At 35.7% G+C, this 9789-nt stretch overlaps 1 non-coding gene and 1 pseudogene across 1 annotated transcript; one reads left to right on the top strand and one right to left on the bottom strand.

The window, feature by feature from the left end:
• Window positions 1-659: 659 nt before the first annotated feature.
• LOC147500532 (small nucleolar RNA Z247) lies at window positions 660-802 on the bottom strand. Its single transcript, XR_015197264.1, has one exon. It is a non-coding gene; the product is annotated as a small nucleolar RNA Z247 (small nucleolar RNA).
• Window positions 803-3464: 2662 nt separating this feature from the next.
• LOC147500531 (syntaxin-112 pseudogene) lies at window positions 3465-6451 on the top strand (annotated as a pseudogene).
• Window positions 6452-9789: the final 3338 nt, after the last annotated feature.

The following is a 9789-nucleotide window of genomic DNA, read 5'->3' as shown; positions in this document are numbered from 1 at the left end:
ATGTGATGAATTGGAAGTCTAAAATAAAGAATTACCAATATTCTGAATTGAAAGACCTTGACCATTTCCCACCATAACTTTATCCTTGCCTTTGTAATATGTATAGAGAGAAATATTGGAGAGGTCTGGTGTGATGTGGTTGGATGCACCAGTATCAGCATACAAATAGGAATCATTTTGATCACATGAATTGTTGTTAGAAGAACTTGGAGGATCTACAATATTCTGATCACATGAGTCATTGAAGCTGGCAAGCATTGCTAGCTTAGCAGGTGGAATACGACCCACATAGCTATGGTTCATCCTATTGTGGTAGTCAAGAGCCACATGTCCAAATTTACTGCGGATCTGACACCTGTGGTCTACTGCCAGAAGAAGAGCTAGAAGCATTGCTATTATATCCATTTGATGAACTATTGTTATAGCCAGTGAAACTTGAACCATTTGAATTGTTATTGCCTCTGCCAGAATTATTGTAACTTCCTCTGCTATTGCCACCATAATATCCTCTTCCATTTCCTCTATAATTGTTTCTTCCATTTCCTCTATTGTTTCTATAACCACCTCTGCTGGAATTGTGATTATAGTAACTCATGGCTGCAAAAGGTTGATGCATATTTTCTGAACTTAAAGTACCATTGTTGCTTTCAATGGTAAGTTCTTCACTAAGAAGAAGATTATAGAGTTCATCTAACAGAATAGGATCATTATTTGAACGAGTTCTAATGGAAGTGGCAAATGGTCTGTATTCATCAGATAAACCATTGAGGATATGAAAGATTATATCTTCTTCAGGTAGTGGGGTTCTAGAAGCTGCTAGATTATTAGTTATAAACTTTATCTGTTGTAGGTATTCACTCATTGATAATGATCTTTTCTTAAGATTATGAAGCCTAGTTTTAAGTTGGCTTACATGAGCTCGAGAAACTGTTGAGAACCTTTTCTCCAAAGTTAACCACAACTGTCTAGAAGTTGGAATTCCCACAACATAAGGAAGCATATCTTCACTTAGTGTTGCGTTTAACCAGATAAGAAGCATTTGATCACGCTTGATCCATGATATATATGCAGGATTAATAACGTTTCCATTACCAGTTGTAATAACTTGAGATGGACAAGGATCTGTACCTTCAACCAGACCAAAAAGATCATAAGTTCTAAGAATAGATAAGAATAATGACCTCCACATTAGATAATTGTCCTTCTTGAGCTTAATTGGCACCATATTAGAATTATTGTGAAAAGAATAAGATTGAGACTATGGTGGTGTTTCCATTGGTAAAGCAGAAGAATTAAACACATGATTCTGGGTCGTGAATCCTTGATTCTGCATAAAAGGATCTTGATGCTGATTTGATACATTAACAGCTGGAGATTGAATACCAAAACGAACACCTTCATTGAGTGGACTGATCCTTTGAGTTGATTGTAAAGAAAAACCAGGTTGGAACTTGATTGAACCGATTAAAACCAGAGGGAACTTGATTGAATCCATTAAAACCAGATGTGAATCCATTAAACCCAGATGGAACTTGATTGAATCTATTAAGACCATAAGGAACTTGATTGAATCCATTATATTAAAACCAGAAGGAACTTGATTTTGATCCGTTTGAATTAAACCGGAAGCTGCAAGAACATTAATATTTTGACTTTGAGATTGAAAGGCCAGATTTGAAGCGTTGGCTGTAGAAGTATTTTGATTTTGATCTTGATCTTGAGATGCTGGAATTGGAGCAACAGCTGTAGATGGATTGATATCTTCATTGTTTAACTTAATCGAATAACTCATATTGATGTTTCCATCATCAATTGGTAAGTTAGGGTTTGAGTTCATGTTTATTCTTGAAGAAAATTTTGTTGAAGAAGAAGGTAACTGATTCTGATTTGTTCTTACCATTGTTTAAATGGAAGAAAGTAGGATTGAACTTGAATTCGTTAATGGTGGATCGACACCGTTTGGTGAAAACTGCTCTGATACCAAAATAGAAATTAAACAAAGAATGATTTTATTTCTTGATGATTCTAATTACATATCACTTTATATAGTAGTGACTTTTGTTAGTTATCATTACAGAAGATAATAACATAAAACAGTTACACTAACAAAATTTATTATAGATTCTAGAGTTAGGGGGGGATGCTGAGCTGTCCTTCATTGAGTTGACTGAACTTGACTGATGATTTATGAATCCTTAATTACGTACTGGCAAGCAGCTTTATGCAAATAGTATACTAGTAGAGCACCAAGACACCACCTATTATAGATTCCACAACTGATGTACTTCGGGAGTATCACAGAAACACCTAACCAAGGCAAACTATATGCTAATGGTTGTGGTTATTATTTGTTTTAATGCTGAATAGGTCAAATTTTAATTTGATAAAAGTTATAACAAAAGACTCCATATAGGCTGGTGGCCAAGGCACAGTGTTTATATTAACATGGTTCACCAAAATTAGCCACGCATTTAAGCTTTTAAAGGCAAGAATTTTAGGAATTTTGCTATTGAGATATTTACCACTGAAAAGGTAGCTCAAATTAGTTTTGAAGGAGGCAAAAGTTATACACACATGATTTATAATAACAAAATTACCATTTTCTTTGATTGTTCATGAAATAGTTGGTATCCCGACTCCCGAGGTTGGACGTTGGAGAGCGAGTTCAGTGCCCTTGAAGCGACCGTTTCAAAGCTACATTTTCTTCACAGTTACAAAATTTTACTATTACTTTTATTATTTAATTTTCTCCCCCTCCTCTACCTAGGTTAAATTTGATTCGAGATTAGGTTTTTTGGTAATCAATTTTGGAATTATGTCTTGGATTAGGCTCAATCTTTGTGGTTTAAAACAGCAGAGCTGAGTACATTCTAGACAATTTTTTTGATCGGTACATTCTAGACAATGATTGAACATAACTTTCAAAAAACAACATTATAGTGGGCAAATATCATACCTATAAACATGTTCGTTTCGGTATTTTAAAACTCAAGGCCAATATCTCGATAAATCTCGTGGGTGTTTAAATTGTGTTGTAGGTAGAAAGCGGGAAACAAGAAAGAAAGGCAAGAGACACATGTCAAAGATTGATTGGGTTCAAGCCTAATCAGGACACTATATAAAGACTGGAAGAGCATCAGAAAAGGGATTCATTCACTCATTATCCAAAAATCAGAAAAGATGAGAGAGAAATAGAGAGGAACAAAGAGAGAAATTGTAAACTGTTATCACCATTTTAATAGAACAAGTATTCACTTCATCTTCTTTGATTATATTCCCTTCATTCATTTTGTTGTGTGATCTTAGAGCATAAGTAAGAACGTGTTCTTAGACATCACATTGGCGCCGTCTGTGCATCGAAGACAAGAAAAACTTTGCTTTTCTTTTTCTTCGATCAAGAATCCGAAGTGTTTCTTTGAATTTGAGTGAAAGAAGTGTGAAAGAGGAGTGGGAAGTGGATTATAATGGCTCCCAGGAAGAAAGCGAATAGTAAGCGAATGGATAACGATAATCAATCACATACAAGGAATACAAGAACTTCTGTAAGTTGGAGGTTACAGGAAGAAAATATTGAGGGTGAAGTTTCACTTTAGGAAGTATTGAAAAGATTGAAAGAGGGCGAATGACTGAATGCTGTTTTACTTAAAGAGAACCAAGAGATGAAGAAGGGTGGTCTAAGTAATGCAGTAAGAAATCTTCATGAGAAAGACGAGGAGGAATGTAGTTTGAAGTCGGGCAGTCATTCAGATTACAACTTACAAATTTATCTTGAGTTAAACACTTAATTGGATATGAAAGCAAAAGATGCATGGTATAATATTTCTAGGAATCTCCCCAACCTTGGCTTGATGAAGACTTGAACCTATAGACTGCATAGACACCAGCAACCACCACCAAAGTTATTGCTACTGCGACATTCACAAGCACCCTTTTAGGCCCAGTGAAACATAGTTACCAATCCCACACCGTAACTTCCTGAGCTCCAACGACCACGTTTTGTCCCATTTGCCAACGTTCCACCCACCTTCTCCTGCCCAGTAGGATATTTCGAAATGAGTTTACGAAGAAAACCAAAAACGTATGAATAGCCTTTTTCTAATAGAATTGCCTTTTTTTTCCACTGGAAAAGGAATTAGCTGGTTGCATCAATGCATCACATCCTACTTTCATCACCCATGGCATACATTTTTTATGCTTAACTTTTTAGTGATAAATCATCAATTGAATTAATACCGTGAATAGAATATCCCCAATATCATTAGTATACATTGATATTTTTCGATAGATCACACAAATTTACTGTTGATATATCAAATCTATGTATATATATAAAAGCTTGCGCACATTCTTTCTCCTCACCATATCGCTCTATTTTGCACCATGAACAATATGATTGGCTCCTAAAAAATTGGATGGAATAATAATTAGTGACACCTCCCCAGGTTTGTTTAAATCTCTCTAATCTATTCTTAATTTTTTATTGACTCCTCAAAGTAAAAAAAAAAAACAAAAATAACAATTAAATAAACCTTATACACATTCTACCGAAAACCTATTACCGTACTCAACCCCCATGGTCTTTTTTCTTTCTATCCAGTTTAAAAGAAAACCTCAAATCTAAAATTTTATTTTTGATTTCCCCAATCTAATTCATCCTAAAAATATAGTTTTTTTTTTTTTTTTTTTTTTTTTAGCATTCTATTCTATTGCGAAGAACTTGGTCTTGCGCTTTTGGTAGAACCTTACTCAATTCTTTGAAGAAGTCAATCTTTGTAAGTCTTGAGATGGAAGTGATTTCCACTCTACTTCTTGATCTTCAAGAATTAAACGAAGAGATTTAAATCGACACCACGTGCCAAAGTCCTTGAGGGTTAAAAGATCGAATGGATTCTAATATGGTTACTGTCCTTTGCAAGGCGAAGATCATTAAAGTAAGATTGGAATCTCTTAACCAGTCTAATGTAGTGTTGACCATGTCTTCTTCATGAGCTCTAATAACTCATCAATCTCATCAAGAACCAAAGTCTCATCTTTATGGTCGAAGACTGAGCATAGGAGAGACATACAGGTTGATATTGAGGGGAAAACCATCTACCCAATGACAGACGTCTGCAGTAGTTCCATTAGCAGTTCTCCATGATAAAGATCTGGCCTTAATTGCATAAAGTTCGCATCGCATAGTTTCAGAGTTCTTTCCAGTATCAATGGACTTCATCTCACTTCCATAGTTAGCATATTCTACCTTTCATTCATCTTTCATGTATCAACTGCCTCCTTTTCAAAAATTGTTGGGTTGACTTGAGGTCTCCATCCAAAGTGAGCTGGAAATGGTTCATTAAAAACTTTGAAATCTTGTTCTTTGACCGTTATCGTCCACGGGGAGATTTTACCTTGTGGCGCCAAAATAACTCAATAGAGGGGTGAAGTTTTCGCAAGTTTACGCATTAGATAAATGAGGAAAGGGTTCAATGTATTCTAGGTTCAACTAGAGGAAGAAATAAATTAGGCGGCATTTTGGCCACTTTTGTGCGACTTCATCTATTTTCTGATTAATGATAGATCACGGTTATGGAGTTAAAAAATCTCGCGTTCTCTTTCTCGCACTTTGTTTATTATTAAATGTGTGTTTTGCAGTCCCTAAACTGTTTTGTCAGAGTATATAAAGCATAAATCAGGGGGCAGTTCATTGTCAGAGAATGTTGCACTCATAAGATTTTGATAATATTCAACGCCAACATCCTAATCAAATTAATTAGACTTATTCCGAAGGTTTCAAATGGCGAATGAGCTCAAGTGGGCCTGGAGGATTATGGTCTCTGCTTTCCTTCCCATCTGTTGAATGTAAGACAGGAATATATAGGGGATTACTTAAGTAACAAATTCCAAACCAAGGCATAAACATTTTACAATGAAGAAACAAATTATTACTATAGTGAAGGTAGTCCCGTTGATAGGACCACGGATGTCGACCACAAATGGTCTAAGAATTAAACTAAGAGACATGATGAATGATTTTCAGGCATTGAGAAACCGATTGTTACAAAACATAAAGGTGCGAAGAGGAGGTATTATAATGCTCTTGGTAAAGTAGCAACCGATGAAAGAGATTGATAAGTTGGTATCGTGAATGGACAAGTTAAGGTGTTTCTTTGGTCATCTGAGAATGGATTTAGAGAATTTGGAGAGGCGGGAAGAGTTAAGGAGATTCAAAGGAGTTTAACCGAAGTTCAACAAGTTTTCCTTGATATGGCGATCTTTGGTTGATGCACAAGGTGAACAAATGGATAACATTGAACTCAATGTAGCCAATGCTAGAGTGTACATCGGTGGTGGTACTAATAGGCTTATTTCTGCTAATGCTATGAAGAAGAAAGGAGGGTATTTGGTGTACTGGATTTGGGCTGTTGTGGCTATCCTGCTTTTGATATGCATTATTAAGACTGCTACTTGACCGACTAAGGAACCATTAATTCTGCATCTATGTTAATTGGCGTAGTGGCATTTCTGTTGATGGAGGCTTCGATTTGCAGTAATTTGCCTTAGGCGAGATGGATGGGGGGCATAGCTTTATTGTTTTTTTGTCTATGGACTTAGGTACAGTTCTAACAGAACCAGTTAACTATTTCAATACTTAGAGATAGCCAAGATAGGCCTTCTTTTGATTTAATATGATTTATTGGGGGTACAATACGAGTAGAATTTCCACAATTTTTGTTGATTTAAATATTTTGGGTTTCTGTTGTACTAAACTTTACAGGGTTTAGTTATTATCTCTATGATATCTTTTTAATTCCCTGAATATTTCTCTAAAAAAAGTTTACATAATCCAGAAATCTGTTACGTAACAAAAATTAGGATATGGGTCGTGTCCAATTTGGATCTATACCTATTGATCATGTGAAATGGGTTTATAGTTTTCATGTGAAATGGGTTTGACAGTTGTAAGAACTCTATATACTACCCCCAACCTTCAATGTCCTCCTCCTTACCTCCTCGTCTTTCCTTTCCTTTCTTCATCTTTCCTCTCTACACTGTTTCTTTTTATACTACCCCTCTCCTTTTCCTACCCGTTGATCTCTTCTCATCCTTCGGTCCATCTTAGCGCATCTGTCTCTTAGGGTTCCGCGGCCTAGCTGTCATGCCACCTTCTTCCTCCTGTTAAGTTGTCTCCTATTGGACTTTGACCGCTCTGTCCCCACATGCTTCAGTACGGCCTGCCCACTTTTGCAGAGCTGCGGCCTACATCCGGTGCTTCACGCCTTCCCTTTCTTACACTACCTCGAGCCTGATCCTGTACACTCGACTCCGCCGCTTGTCCTACTTCGGCCCCCTTATTCCCATCTATCCTCTACTCCCTCATCCCGTCATGGCCGCTTGCATCGGTTCGTCGTCCAGCAATCTTCGTAGTCACGAATCCTACCACTACAACAGTTTTGTAAATTCGAGATTAAATACTTTACAGTCATGATGATTATTGAATAGACACGTCTTAATCTGTTAGATGACACAATGTGTTCAAATGATATTAGTAGTACCAACTATTTGGCTATTGCCTAAAGTTCGAGTATTTTGAGCTAAAAAACATTGTAGTTTCATATCATTAATTATTTATATTTGGGTGTTTCATTGCATTATGAGTGGGTTTACACACACCAAGCATAGTAGCACTTATACAAGTATGCATTGGTAAGTATACAATATGCATTTTCACCCTTCAGCAACTAGCTCATGTTCAACATTATAGGTGCATCAGAATGCATTGGTAACTTTATTGTAGTCATGGTAACTGTAATAATGACCGATAAAATATTCCAAAATACCGTTGACCAAACAAATCTCCAATTCCATTCCATCTTGCTCTAATGCCTCTGTAAAGTTTCCACATAATTATAGTACAAGTCTGGAGAAACCTTCCCATAGGAATAATTGATTCGAATATTGAGCAATTGGACTTAATGTTTTGAGTTTCACAATTAGTAATGGGAAAAGGGATTCATGCTCCACTCTTCTTAATTTTTATGGTTCTCTGACTTTCTCAAGCTCTGCTTTACTCATTTTGATTGCTGAAAGGTCTGCAGAACCTCGCCGGTTCATCTCTGCATCTATGGAAATTCAATCTAATAAAAGGTATGGCTCTCTATCTTCTTCTTAATAGCATCAGTATGCATTAACTATTAATAATACGTTCTTTATATGTTCTAATTTAAATACCTCATTTTTTTTAATTATTATTTATTTTTTTATTCTTTGTTTTCTCAGACTTTTCAGTGTTTTGATTCACTTTTATTCATTGTAGTAGCCAATTTAATTGCAATTAATATTTCTATGTATAAAGCCTCCTCCAAAAAGAGCAGTTTTCCTCTTTAAGTCTAATAACGAGAAAACTTTTGGAAACCCTATCGAAAGGAAGGGATCAATGCAATAATGAGTGCATATAATGCTTTTGTTTCGATTCCAACTGGAGGTGAAAAACCACTTACTACCAGGTAACACCAATGGTTTAGAACGTATTTATAGAACTTTTAATTACTCCGTAATATGGTTTGTCAGGGGTCAATGCAACAATGCAATATGGTATAATGTGCACATGTACTATTCTTTGTAATTATCCCATCAAGTGGGTGGTTGATTTATCTAATTAGTGGCGTTGTTTCTGAAGGAGCTTTAGGTTCCTTTAATAACAATCGACTCTTTCTAAACTCTTATCCGTTCACCGGGATAAATCTTTGCTATATACCTAAAGTTACATTGACACAAATACGTGTGTCCATTATTCGACATGGATTTGAAGTGTCGACCGGGCAAAATATAAAAACTGAGGGTATATTACATACAAAATGTGTTTGTGTGTGTCTGACATGGATTATTTGTGAAATATGGCGTGTCCATGTAACATAGCTATATACATACCAGATATTCGCAAATATCATTGAAATAAACTAATTAAGTCATGAAGGACCTGACGTAGTTAAGGAAGACATTTGGGGGTTAAACTGAACTCTTAATTGAAGCTTACTGATAAGCTAGATATGGTTATGGGTTGGTCAATTGCTTACTGACGTTAACATGTTTTTTTATCAAAATACTTATAGGATGTCACGTGGTACATCAGGCTTTGTAGAGAATTAACACATACATACATAGTAAAAGCTATCCTATATAGATGTTTCACTATAGTTAGCATCTTAGTTAAATGGTCATCCAAATATTGTTTGGTATATAGATGTTTCACTATAGCTAGCATCTTAGTTAAATGGCCATCAAAACATTGTTTGGTATATAGATGTTTCACTATATATAGCTAGCATCTCAATTAAATGGCCATCCAAACATCGTTTGGGTGAGGTACATAAAAATGGTTTTAGTATTCTTTCCTTATCTTTTTCTTTTTGGTTTAGGCCATATTCCGTATATTTACTTTTGACGGACTTCAAATATAAGTAATGAGAGGAGTTTCTGAATTCTTTGGGAAAATGGATCTTTGAACAATCTTGATTTAATAAGGCATAATACTATTCGTATCTAATGCCATTATGTTCTTTAAATTTTTTATATGACGTAACTAATCGTGTTTTAATATCACTTGCATCATCACTGTTAACCCTCTTCTCAATGTCCTCACGGCTTGCCATGTCCGTTCTGGACCTATTGTGAATCAAAGCATACCATTCACCGATTAAATTCTTTGGTGATGGTGGAAGATTCAATTCACTTCAGGGGGAAACAATGAGAAGTGTGGAGCAAGGTTGCATATTTATTTTGAGAGCAATGAATTCAACAACCACAGCT

The sequence above is a fragment of the Coptis chinensis genome, chromosome 5, assembly GCF_015680905.1.
Source record: "Coptis chinensis isolate HL-2020 chromosome 5, ASM1568090v1, whole genome shotgun sequence".
In the NCBI taxonomy this organism is placed as follows: domain Eukaryota; kingdom Viridiplantae; phylum Streptophyta; class Magnoliopsida; order Ranunculales; family Ranunculaceae; genus Coptis; species Coptis chinensis.
Note: the sequence above shows the minus strand (reverse complement) of the source record. Positions and strands in the feature narration are given on the sequence as shown.